Genomic DNA, 14,980 nt, shown 5'->3' with positions numbered 1-14,980 from the left:
ATCTAATCTATTTATAATAAATTAAGTGCATTTAAAGAAGAATATATAATAATATTTTTAATATTTTTAAAAATGTTTAAATTTATCCAATGATCTACCATCCTAAATTGAATATTAATATATACAAATATCAGATTTAACTTCTTAAAATCCTTCACTCCAAAAAGGCTGTATAGGTATTTTCTTCATTCAGGACCCTGGGTGTTAGAGTGTCCATAAGGAAAATAAGTTTAGTTTCTTGTTTAAGTAGTTCTCGGTCTACATCTCCCCCTCTAATGCTAGTATTAATTTTCTTCATTCCAAAGGCCAAAAGACCCTCAGAATTGCCATTATGAAATCTCAAAAAATGTCTGGCTATTGGTGTTAAAGGTTTGTATAGCTGTTGATCACGTTTGGCATTTCTTATACTTCCAAGATGTTCAAGAATCCTCTTCTTAAGAGGTCTTATAGTTTTGCCAATATAGTGTTTTTTACATGGACATTGTAGATTGTATATCACTGCTGTTGTATTACAATCAATGTATTCTTTAATATGCCACACTTTTTTGAATTTATCACAATAAGTTTCTGTAGTTGTCATAACTGAACAAGCTTTACAAGTTCCACATTTTCTTGAGCCCTTTTTGAAATATAGGGGTTTCTTGGGTGTCTCAAAATGGCTTTGGACCAAAATGTCCCTCAAGTTTTTGGATCGTCTCCAGCTCATTTGGATTTGCATTAGAGGGGGAGATGTAGACTGAGAAAATACCTATACAGCCTTCTTGGAGTGAAGGATTTGAAGAAGTTAAATCTGATAATATTTGTATATATTAATATTCAATTTAGGATGGTAGATCATTGGATAAATGTAAACATTTTTAAAAATATTAAAAATATTATTATATATTCTTCTTTAAATGCACTTAATTTATTATAAATAGATTAGATTTATATTTATTCAATTATTGTTTCTTCAATTCACATTTTTTATACTTTTGGATCCACTTTGAAACTATAATATACTATATTATACAGATTTGTTATTTTCTCCAGTTTGGATGGGGTTATGTTTGTTGATGGGGTTATTATTATTATTATTTTTTTTGTTTAATATCCATGGATATAACAACAAGAGCATCAAAAATAACATAAAAAGAACCTATTAAGATAGCATTATATATATTAGAGATTAATCTCTAATTCAGAGTTTTGAGATCAGAATAATTTATATATTATAGGTTAGATTCATCATATATATGTATATATTTCCCTTTTTTTTCACTTTATTTTTTTGAGACTAATGTCTCCCTAACTCACTTTTTATATATTGTTCACATTTTTTATATTATGTTCACATTTTGACACAATTTTTCTTTTCTTTCTCTTTTTCTTCTTTCACATATTTTATGAAGATTATTCACATATTCACATTATATAATTATTTATTAACACATTGTAGCACTGAATGTTATATTATAAAGAAATTTTACATTTATATTAATATATATATATTTTTTTATATATTAATTTACATTTCATATTAATTATGATTTTGTTTTATTACATTATATTATATATAGATGGGATCATTTGGATGATATTAAATAATATGATCTTTATCTGGGTTTATATTATACATATTGGATGCTATCTTAGATCAAATCCATGTATTTATATGAGAAAAGATGGCAATCAGGGAATAGGTAATCTACTATTCAATCTGAATAGGCTATATCCAATATCTTATATAGCGATCACGTGACCTTATATTTTTAATAGCGCTACCTATCCCCGCTGTAAGAACCTTGATTGTCCATATATAGAGGATTCATTTACTCTATAAGCAACCCTACACATTATCTTATTTACCCTGGAATCTAATTGTGAATATAGGAACTATATTAGAATTAGATCGGAGCTTGATTACCATAGCCTGAATAAGATCTGGAGATTTGAGTATCCATTGGAATATCCTGGGTTGATGTTATCTTTTTCCTGTTGCACTTATGTCTGTCAATCAAGGGTAAGAAGGCGGGACTAAACCAAAGATCGGAACGCAATAGGCCTGTTGACGATCTGAACGCCGGGGATTGGCCAATCACGGCACCCGCGGGTATTTAAGGCTTTTTCAATAAGACATTCGGCTTACCTTGATAAAGCATGGAAGCGAAACGCTGCGTCGGTTAGCGACGCATGTCTATACCCCTTATGTCTTGAAATAAGCAATTACATTGTATATTTATAGTGAGAGTTATATGTGATCATCCTGAGAAGGGTCTTAATATACGTGACTCTCACTATTAAAAGCTCTATTAAATTGGATAACTGTGACCAGTGCGGTGCAGTGCTCCTGGAGCATTACATTGTGTGTTATATTTGCATATTTCCCAGCAGCATTCATGTAGATGCTAAAATGATCTATAATATCATGCTTAAATTGAGAGTGTTTCTGTAATAAATGAAAATATAAGTTGATATCACTCTTGAGCATCAAATTGAATATATGAGCTGCATCTTAGTAAAGTGACCCATACATGTATCACCGTAATTATATTAGTGATTTATGAAAACCACTTTTCAATTGATTGTCGCTGTATGTGTATTTAAAGATAGAAATATTTAGGGGACATACTATTAGTTGTGTCCTAGTTATTGAAACACCATTTGAGAACATAATTACACTTGGGTGACTCCTTGTGATTTAATATAATATTGAATAGAATTCTTGATATCCTTATTTATGACTATCATATACACACTTGTATAATCAGACACTCAAATTGTATGTGATACATGTTGGATAGCATAACTTACTATAACTATCACACTGTGACGTAGATTCAGAGGGTATTCATGTGCCGCTTTTTTAATCACATCTCTTTATTTCACATTCACTTCTATATTTTTTAACCTATTTTCGCTGTTCTTCTTAATATTCAATAATAAAAGTTATATTTTAATATTCCATTATGTGCACCAACAGGGACATTTCATCCCTTTTCTCTTCTTTTTTGGTAACTATATTGTAGATGTCCTTGGTAGCACCCCTCATTTGATGATATTGATTTTTAGAATATATAAATGTGAGGGTCTTTATTCTCCTTTTTAGGAGTTATTCTTGTGCGACTTGATATTTGTTAGTCTGAGCATATCTTTGGTGAGGTAACTCACCCCTTTTTTCTTTGGTCAGCACAGAAATATATGAGGAAAACATAATAAATAGAATTATATTTGTTGATATTATCATCATAACAACTAAGTCGAATTTTTTATTGAACTTGCCTTGTCTATCATAACGACATGTCTAGTTCAAATGTAACTGAACCAAATATCAAACTTTAGTCTAAGCCGTGAGTTAGATGACAGACAAACAAGATTAAAAAATTATACGGATAGTGTATTTAGCAACGAAACATCTAACTCAGATCTTCTATGCGGAGATTGGATGAATGATTTATATCATTTGAAACAAATGCTTATTAAACAATCAAAAACTTTTTGGAATAAAGTGACATTTGAAAATTATATTAAGCAGTCCATCACACCAAGGGGTTTAAGACCAAGGGTATTCCCTTCTTTTGAATTAGCTTCTGATACTTTAAATATAGAATGGGAAAATACCCTTACAACCTGCTCTTTGTGTTTAATTACTATTTTGATTAAACACGATGAATTACTACTGAAAAAATATTCACAAGAAATCTCCACCTTGGGTACTAAACTAAAACAATTTGAAAGTTTAGAGAAATTTCAAAAAACATATGATAAATATAAACAGGAAGTGGACAACATTGAGAAAGATATTATCAGTAGAAAAAGAGGAAAATTGCAGAGAGACAGGAATGATTTTATGTCTGATACAGTATATAAATGGAATAATGTCAAAAGAAGAACACCAGATAGTCGTCTAAATTACACTACATCAGATATTGAATCATCTGAAAATGAATCTGTACAAGAACCACTTCATCAACAACAGAGGAGTTTTTTAGGGATTACCCCCAGAGAAACCAGGAATGCTATAGGACAAAATTCAAGAGGATTAGAAGGGGAAAGAAGAGGAAAAAGGAGTTTCAGGGAATGGAGGGAGGAACCAAGAGATCATCGTCGATACAGAAAATAGATGATATTGATTCCTTAAGAATCATTAATCTTACTGATCGGACCCTAACACCTCCTCAAATTGGAGTCCTTAATAAGGGACTGTCCTTTTCACCCACACAATCTTTCAATAGATTTGAAGTAGAAAAAGATATCAATTTCTTTGCCAGAAAGTTATTATTAAAGAAGTTTTTTATGATTAAAGGCAGGGGTGTATCTAGGGGTCCGAGCGCCCCTGGCAAAGTAATGGACTGGCGCCCCCTCCCCCCCATATTTTCTGAATAATTCTATCTGTACTTCCTTGTGTCTGTCCGTGCTTCTATCTTTTCCTCCTTCTGCCTCTCTGTGTCTCTATATGTACACCCTACTGACTCTATACCCCTTATTTGTCTCTGTGTCTCTATATGTATCCCCAATTCATCTCTGTGCCTCTATCTGTGCTCCATTCTGCTTCTCTGTGCCTCTTTCTGTGCCCCCTTCTGTCTGCCTGTACTCCTTATTCTTTCTGAGCCTTTAACTGTACCCTCTTCAGCCTGTCTGTACCCCCTATTCCTCTGTGTCATTATATGTGCACCATTCTGCTTCTATCTGTACCCCCTATTCCTCTCTGTGCCTCTATCTGTACCCCCTCCCCCTTGCTAAATTCCCAGCTGCCTGTTGAATGTAGCTTACCAGCTCCAGTAGTGCAGCAGTGTCCAATGTCCAACTTGTGGATTACTTGGTCCTTATGGATGGCACCCTCCACGGTGGGTAGGTGCATCCCGGGAACCTCCTCTCTCCAGTCCAAATTCCTGTACACTGCACTGCAGTCTCCGCCCATCTGAAGTCATGTGCGCATGCATGTGACGTCACACGCATGACTCGGGTTGAGAGCACGGAGGGGGGAAGCTTACGTGGCTGTGACCTGTCTAAGGCCAGGCAGTATAGTTGAAGTGAAGTCGGGCTCCGGCGCACCCTCTATCCTTTACGGCGCCTGGAGCTTGACCTCCCTACGCCCTTGACTGTACCAGGCAGCCGCCGACAAGCGATGGCGGCTGCCCGGACCTTGACATGTAGGAACTTCCTAGATGTCAAGGTCCGGGCAGCCGCCCTTGCTTGCCAGAGGCTGCCTGGTACAATAGAATAAATAAAGTTTTTTTTTTAACAAGGCGCGCTTGACGTCATGTGCGTCTCATCGCCGCTGTTGCTGCTGCAATGAGGAGCTACAGGGGCGTACCCGGGACTACAGTCCTGGCAGCCCTGTTTTCATTCTACCCCCGGATGGCGCCCCCCCCTTGGCTGGCGCCCCTTGCGAGTGCCATCCTGGCCAATGGGTAGATACACCCCTGATTAAAGGCAATAATCATACATGCACGAATGTTGACCTCTCACAGAATGATTTAACAGCTGTTGCCATATTGGAAGAATTAGAGGATACACAATCTTTAGAAGTTAGCAATACTAATTTGCTAAATCCTATAGAGAATCAAGCAATTACCTTGAACTAAAAATCTTCATTCTCAACAGACATCTCTATTTGCCCACAAGTGCAGGTCTTTGTTGACTTGGTAAGTAAAGATCTTGATAGATTAGAAAATCAGAAAATAATCAAAGATTGTGATAATAATTTGACTAGGGGAGAAAGAAGGGCACTAAAAGAGATGCGTAAATGGGAAGATATAGTGATCAAGCCCTCAGACAAGGGGGGCAATGTTGTTTTGTGGTCTCGACATCAATATGTGGTAGAATTGAATCGACAACTCAATGATGAATCCTGCTACAGACGTCTTACTTTTAATCCCACCAATGACTTTTTGGATCTATATAATAAGATCATTACAGAAGCTAAAATTAAGGGTATTATAACAAAAAGGGACTATGATTTTTTAATGACTGGAAATCCGAAAGTCCCGATCCTGTATTTATTACCCAAGATCCACAAAAATGAGACTAACCCACCTGGGAGACCGATTGTCTCAGGGATGGGTAGTCTCACTGTAAGTTTTTGGATTCCCATCTTAGAAATTATGTTTTTGCATTACCATCATTTATAAGGGATACACCAGACGTTTTGAGTAAAATCCAAGATGTTTTTTTGAATGATGATACATGGCTTATTACGTGCGACGTGGAGAGTCTCTATACGAGCATTAGCCATGAATATGGGATCAAAGCAGTGAAATATTTTTTAAGTATGGATCAGGATAGTAACTTCAATAATTTTCTCATATCATTACTACGATTCGTACTTACCAAAAAGTACTTTGTGTGTAATAACAACTTCTATCTCCAGGTAAGAGGTACTGCAATGGGGACCACATGTGCCCCCACATATGCTAACCTCTACCTGGGATGGTGGGAGCGGGAGTATGTTTTTAATGAGATTAAAGAGGTCTATACAAAACATGTAAGTTTGTGGTTGAGGTATATTGATGACCTCCTGATCATTTGGGAGGGAGAAGTGGAGGTATTTATGGAATTTTTAAATCAACTAAATTCCAATGATCTCAATCTAAAACTAACTTTCGAGGCAAGTAGAGAGAAAATTAATTTTTTGGATATCACATTGACTATCGAAAGTGATGGACACATATCCTCCGATTTATTTCGCAAAAAAAATCTAACAGTATACTACATAATACTAGTTCACATTTTCCTCCGGTTCTGAAGGGTCTACCCAAGGGAGAATTTTTATGCATGAAGCGCAATTGTTCAGAAGACCAGACTTTTTGGGTCAGATCTAGACAATTATCTGAAAGATTGAAATTTCGTGGATATAGCAACAGGAGCATTAAAAGAGCCTACAAAGACACTAATACATATACTAGAGATCAACTTCTCACACCAAAAATTAAGAAAAAAGAACAAGAATGTGTGAGATTTGTGGGGACTTTTTGCCATGAATGGAAACTTATACAAGGAATTTTACATAAACATCTTAATATATTACATACTGATCAAGATTTGATGAGAATCCTTGGAGACAAAATCCAAATGAGCTGGAGACGATCCAAAAACTTGAGGGACATTTTGGTCCAAAGCCATTTTGAAACACCCAAGAAACCCCTATATTTCAAAAAGGGCTCAAGAAAATGTGGAACTTGTAAAGCTTGTTCAGTTATGACAACTACAGAAACTTATTGTGATAAATTCAAAAAAGTTTGGCATATTAAAGAATACATTGATTGTAATACAACAGCAGTGATATACAATCTACAATGTCCATGTAAAAAACACTATATTGGCAAAACTATAAGACCTCTTAAGAAGAGGATTCTTGAACATCTTGGAAGTATAAGAAATGCCAAATGTGATCAACAGCTATACAAACCTTTAACACCAATAGCCAGACATTTTTTGAGATTTCATGATGGCAATTCTGAGGGTCTTTTGGCCTTTGGAATGAAGAAAATTAATACTAGCATTAGAGGGGGAGATGTAGACCGAGAACTACTTAAACAAGAAACTAAACTTATTTTCCTTATGGACACTCTAACACCCAGGGTCCTGAATGAAGAAAATACCTATATAGCCTTTTTGGAGTGAAGGATTTGAAGAAGTTAAATCTGATAATATTTGTATATATTAATATTCAATTTAGGATGGTAGATCATTGGATAAATTTAAACATTATTAAAAATATTATTATATATTCTTCTTTAAATGCACTTAATTTATTATAAATAGATTAGATTTATATTTATTCAATTATTGTTTCTTCAATTCACATTTTTTATACTTTTGGATCCACTTTGAAACAATAATATACTATATTATACAGATTTGTTATTTTCTCCAGTTTGGATGGGGTTATGTTTGTTGATGGGGTTATTATTATTATTATTTTTTTTGTTTAATATCCATGGATATAACAACAAGAGCATCAAAAATAACATAAAAAGAACCTATTAAGATAGTATTATATATATTAGAGATTAATCTCTAATTCAGAGTTTTGAGATCAGAATAATTTATATATTATAGGTTAGATTCATCATATATATGTATATATTTCCATTTTTTTCACTTTATTTTTTTGAGACTAATGTCTCCCTAACTCACTTTTTATATATTGTTCACATTTTTTATATTATGTTCACATTTTGACACAATTTTTCTTTTTCTTTCTCTTTTTCTTCTTTCACATATTTTATGAAGATTATTCACATATTCACATTATATCATTATTTATTAACACATTGTAGCACTGAATGTTATATTATAAAGAAATTTTACATTTATATTAATATTTTTTTTTTTTATATATATATATATTAATTTACATTTCATATTAATTATGATTTTGTTTTATTACATTATATTATATATAGATGGGATCATTTGGATGATATTAAATAATATGATCTTTATCTGGGTTTATATTATACATATTGGATGCTATCTTAGATCAAATCCATGTATTTATATGAGAAAAGATGGCAATCAGGGAATAGGTAATCTACTATTCAATCTGAATAGGCTATATCCAATATCTTATATAGCGATCATGTGACCTTATATTTTTAATAGCGCTACCTATCCCCGCTGTAAGAACCTTGATTGTCCATATATAGAGGATTCATTTACTCTATAAGCAACCCTACACATTATCTTATTTACCCTGGAATCTAATTGTAGATCGGAGCTTGATTACCATAGCCTGAATAAGATCTGGAGATTCGAGTATCCATTGGAATATCCTGGGTTGATGTTATCTTTTTCCTGTTGCACTTATGTCTGTCAATCAAGGGTAAGAAGGCGGGACTAAATCAAAGATCGGAACGCAATAGGCCTGTTGACGATCTGAATGCCGGGTATTGGCCAATCACGGCACCCGCGGGTATTTAAGGCTTTTTCAATAAGACATTCGGCTACCTTGATAAAGCATTGAAGCGAAATACTGCGTCGGATAGCGGAGCATGTCTATACCCCTTATGTCTTGAAATAAGCAATTACATTGTATATTTATAGTGAGAGTTATATGTGATCATCCTGAGAAGGGTCTTAATATACATGACTCTCACTATTAAAAGCTCTATTAAATTGGATAACTGTGACCAGTGCGGTGCGGTGCTCCTGGAGCATTACATTGTGTGTTATATTTGCATATTTCCCAGCAGCATTCATGTAGGTGCTAAAAAGATCTATAATATCATGCTTAAATTGAGAGTGTTTCTGTAATAAATGAAAATATAAGTTGATATCACTCTTGGGCATCAAATTGAATATATGAGCTGCATCTCAGTAAAGTGACCCATACATGTATCACTGTAATTATATTAGTGATTTATGAAAATCACTTTTCAATTGATTGTTGCTGTATGTGTATTTAAAGATAGAAATATTTAGGGGACATACTATTAGTTGTGTCCTAGTTATTGAAACACCATTTGAGAACATAATTACACATGGGTGACTCCTTGTGATTTAATATAATATTGAATAGAATTCTTGATATCCTTATTTATGACTATCATATACACACTTGTATAATCAGACACTCAAATTGTATGTGATACATGTTGGATAGCATAACTTACTATAACTATCACACTGTGACGTAGATTCAGAGGGTATTCATGTGCCGCTTTTTTAATCACATCTCTTTATTTCACATTCACTTCTATATTTTTTAACCTATTTTCACTGTTCTTCTTAATATTCAATAATAAAAGTTATATTTTAATATTCCATTATGTGCACCAACAGGAACATTTCATCCCTTTTCTCTTCTTTTTTGTTCTGTTATCCAAGCACCTCCTGTTTCAAGATGTGACCTCAGGAGCTTTGGAGGAGGGCAGGACACTTTTGGTTAAGTGCATGTTATTTGGCCAACTGTATACATTTATTAATCTTTATGTCTCCAACCAGAATCAGCCATCTTTTCTCTCAACCGCCTTGGATCGGATCGCCCCGCCTGGTCGTAGGTATTCCGGTTCTTGGGGTAATCTGAATTGGTCTCTCCATCTGGAAGTGGATGTTCCAGGAACCCCTGCTAGACTCTCGCTGACTTCTCAGCATAAGGTTGGTTGACACTTGTTGACACCCGCACCCGGGGGACAGGGACTACACTTTTTATTCCAGACCCCATGACGTATACTCCAGACTAGATTATTTTCTACTCCCACAGAGATCTTTTACATTTCATTAATTCCACTGCCATAGGCCTTATTACGTGGTCTGACCACGCACCCATTTCTCTGACCCTTGATACCTAATGCCTCTATTCAAAGCAATGCGTGTGGCATCTTAATGAACAAATTCTAGCTGCTCCACGATGTAAGTCTCAATTGGTTTAGGCAATTAATGATTACTTCTCCTTTAATGAGACACCTGAGGTCTCAGGGGTCACAGTGTGGGAGCCCCATAAATGTGTTCTACGGGGGAAACTTGTCCAACTGGGTTCAATGCTCAAACGTGAAAAAACAAGTAGGAAAATTGCCCTGTTCCAGCAGCTTAGAGTGTTGGAAACAACACATAAGTCCTCCCCTTCCCCTCAAATCCTATCTGATTTGATTGAGACTAGGTCTGCCCTTAATGCTTTGCTCTTTGACGACATTAAAAAAGATTACAGACTCTGTAGAAACTGGTTTTATCAATGGGGAAATAAGCCAGGCAAGTTGCTTGCCAGAGCTTTGAGGGCCCAGAGAGCCACTTTGTATATTCAGTCAAGGACTCTGCAGGGACCCAGCGTCATCTTACTAGTGATATTACCGACACATTCCATGCTTATTATACCAAATTATATAACCTACGGGATCCATTGTCCCCAGAATCTTTAGCCTCTTCTCAGGACTTTGTGGCCCAATACCTCCGAGAATCTGGCCTTCCTAGATTATCAGAAGAAGACAGTGCCTGGTTAGACTCTCCTTTCTCCCTTTTGGAGCTCGAGACAGCCCTTAAAGACACGCCTTCCGGAAAAAGTCCAGGTCCGGATGGTTTTCTATAATTTATTATAAACTTTTCAAGGATTACCTTTTGCCTAAAATGCTCCGAGCCTTTAATGCTATTACAGACAAGTGTGGGTTTTCTCCTCAACACCCGCATAACCAAGATGGGTAAAGACCCGGCCCAGTGTGCAAGTTACCACCCTATCTCCCTCCTCAATACTGACGTGAAATTGTTTGCAAAACTTATTACTAATAGAATCCAGGTGCTGCTCCCTAACTTAATACACTCGGACCAAGTAGGTTTTGTACCCGGGAGGGAAGCACAGGACAACACCACTAAAGCTATAGATCTTATTCATCTGGTTTCAGGTGGCCCTGTTCCTGTGGTGATGCTTTCAAAAGATCCCGAGAACGCATTCGATAGAATTAGCTGGATATTCATGGAAGGGGTTTTGTGACACCTGGGTCTGGGTCCTGCGAATCTCCAATGGATATTAGCACTATATCGCTTCCCTTCTGGTCGGAGTAAGATTAACGGTCCCTCTTGGACCCGGTTCAGATCAGTAATGGCGATTGACAGGGATGCCCACTTTCTCCTGTCATTTTTATATTATGTATAGAGGCTCTCACATGTACCATTAGACTTAATCCTAACATCACAGGATTGAAGGTGGGTGATACGGACTATAAATTAGCACTGTTTGCAGATAACCTATTGGCGTTCTTATCTAACCCTGTCATCTCGATCCCTAACCTGATGGCCGAGTTTCATCACTTTGGTTCCCTTTCCAATTTTAAAATAAACTTTTCTAAATCCATGGAGGTGAATGTATCGACACCCTCACACTCTATTGCAGGGCTCAAACATGCCTTCCCCTTTACATTCTATGCCTCTAGTCTCAAGTACCTTGGAGTTACACTACATATTGATTCTTCTCGTCTATTTGATGTCAATTTTAAACGTTTGCTCCTTACACTCTGCTCAGATCTTAGGGACTGGCGTACCAAGCGGCTCTCATGGTTTGGTAGGATTAGTGTAATAAAAATGAATGTTCTCCCCAGAGTTTTGTTTTTCCTCCAAACCCTGCCCATACATATCCCCAAGTCATGGTTCCAAGAGCTACATAATGTCATCAGAGACTTTGTATGAGGAAACAACAGACCTAGATTTCAACACGCAGTTCTCTTTAGAAGCAGACATGTGGGAGGCCTTCAGTTGCCCCATTTCTCAGTATATTATGACGCCATAGTGTTGGGTAGGATAATGGAGTGGTCTCGGACAACTGACACCAAACAGTGGGTTCACCTTGAGAATCATTCCCTTCCCATTCCCGTTGTGCAGTACCCCTGGGGATCAGGGTTATCTCCCATCCCACTATTGGCCCCACCTTAGCCCAATGGAATAGATTACGGAAACTAACGTGCGTGTCTTCTACTCTCTCCCCCTTGACCCCCCTTTTCAGTAACCGAGATTTCCCTCCAGGTGTTGCCGGCGCCGCATTTGCTATTTGGAAACGTCAGGGAGTGCAGTGAGTTGGCCAGCTGATCGAGGGGGGAGTCGTGCTCTCCTTCTCTGCTCTGCAGGCTACATGGGGGCTTCCTCCGGCTGAGATTTGGAGATCTCTCCAATTTAAGCACTTTCTACAAAGGAGCGATGTTCGCACGGTGCGACCTAGATCTTTGACTCCTTTTGAGGGTTTGTGCCTGACACCTTTGCGCCCGGCGCATTTTCTCTCACGGGGTTATGCACTTTTGATTGAACATTTGTACCCTACTCTTCCAAATACGCCAAGGATTGGGAGCAAAACCTACACCTTGATTTAGAGGAGAGTGATTGGAACAAAATTCTTCAAAACATGTTTGCTAGCTTAGTTAGCTACTCTGTAATTGAGACACAATTTAAGGTTTTGTCCTGATGGTACCGATGCCCTCTTACGCTAGCAAAAATGTTTCCGGGGCTATCGGACAAATGTTGGAGGTGTGACATGGAGACAGGCTCCCCACTACACATTTGGTGGGACTGCAGTCTTACGTTCCTTTTGGAACCCGGTGATTTCTATTACTAAGACTATAGTGGGTGCAGATACCCCCTCTGACCCCTCCTTCTGGCTTCTCAATTTATTCCCTGGCCCTATTTCAAACTATAAAAAGTCCCTGTTAAAGTTTCTTAATAGCGCCGCCAAAGCTGTGATCCCAGTGCGTTGGCGACGCTTAAGGAGTCGTTCACCCGTTTAGACTTGTATATGTCTATGGAAGATCTTCGAATGGGCCCGGAAAAATATCAGGAGTTTATTTCTACCTGGCACCCATGGTTGGAATTGAAGTCTTCTAGTACATATGTAAGATCCGCGGATTGAGCTCTGATATTATTTTCCTGTCATCTCTAATCTATTTTATTTTATTTTTTTCTCCTAAAAGGCTGTTCCTTATGGAACATTTACTTATTTCTAATTAAGAGCCACCAGCTCTCCCCCCTCCATTCACCCCCTCTTTCTTCCTTTCTTTCTCTCTTTTCTGTGTTAGATTGTAACTCATTTATGTATTCATTTATTTATCTATCTTTTATTTTACTTTTATTTATCTGTGTCTTCTTTTCTGTTTTTGATTATTGCTGGTAAGGTATGGATCTATTTTTATATCTAGTATTTGTTATCTGTGATTTATATTTCAAGCTATGTTACCAAATGTATGTTGTTTTTCTCACAAACTGTTTTTGGAAGAAAAAAAAAAACAACAAAAAATCTACCAATAAACATATATTGATAAAAAAAGACTCTATGGATAAAAATATTGTAGAGTTGTTTTAAAAAGCTGTATAATGCATTACAGTCTGGCCTTTTGATGGCCTTTGTCTCAAGAGCTCTTAGAGTATGGAGTATTACTCTCCATTATGATATTGAGGGAAAAAATCACTAGCCAATATCTACTAAAGGAGTTTCATTGCAGGAGCAATGATTGGAGGAATGCTGCTGTCCACATGAGCAGGACCTAGTCATCTCTATTACTATGCCAAGTGCCCAGTGCTGCTAGGTGGGAGACTCTTAAATTTGCTATAGAATATACAGAATATATACTGATCAAATGGGTGTTGAAAATTGTCAGTGGCTGTTACAAAATAAAATTCAGAGAGACACCCACAAGAGATGTCATGATCATCTCAAAGAAACTACAATTTTGTATAGAACAAAAAGCATTGACAGAAAGTCTGCTAAAATTGTACAAAACAGGAGCAATTGTAACTGTTCATCTGTTCTTTGTAAAAGAAAAGCCATCAGAATAATATTGGATCTCTGATTAAGCAAATATATCCACATAAGACACTTCAGGATGGAGACACCAAAGACAGTTCTCGCTGGAATAAGCAAAGGGGTCTTCCTGGCATCAATAGACTTCCAAGGCACCTATTTCCACATTTCCATAATAGAAAGCCATCAGACATTTCTCAGACTCTATGTTCTGGAAACCACTACCAGGTCATCTGTCTCCCTTTCGGATTTACAACAGAACTGAAAACATTCACCTAGGTCAGAGGTTCCCAAACTCTGTCCTCAAGGCACCTCAGCAGTTCAGGTTTTAGATGTATTCATGGTTGGAAACACATACATCTCTTCATTGTCAGTGGTCTGGGTAAGTCTGTTTGTTACTTTGTATGCCCGGGACTCTACTGGAGAAGAGGGGACAAGGTGAGTATATTTGTGTGTATTTGGATGTCCTGTTGTTTTTTTTTACTATTTTGTTTTACAGTGGGGGTACCAGTGCCGGTTGCATGCTGGCACATGTAGTTCCACAGGTGCCAAAAGGCTGGCACCTGTAGTTCATTTGTAAAAAACAATAGTAGCCATTTATTAACACTATTACCCCTGCACCCACCGGCCAGTACAGGGCTTTATTAACACTATTACCCCTGCACCCACCAAGAGTACAGGGCTTCATCCCAGGCCTGGGGGTGCTCAGGAGCTGGGGGACTCATTTATAGGGGGGGTTCCCACCTCCCCTGGGATCCCCAGCCTGGGCTGACTAGTTTGGGGTTT

This window comes from Taudactylus pleione, unplaced genomic scaffold (genome assembly GCF_031769625.1).
Source record: "Taudactylus pleione unplaced genomic scaffold, aTauple2 ptg000396l, whole genome shotgun sequence".
Lineage (NCBI taxonomy): Eukaryota > Metazoa > Chordata > Amphibia > Anura > Myobatrachidae > Taudactylus > Taudactylus pleione.
The sequence above is the reverse complement of the archived record's forward strand: the minus strand, read 5'-3'. Positions refer to the sequence as shown.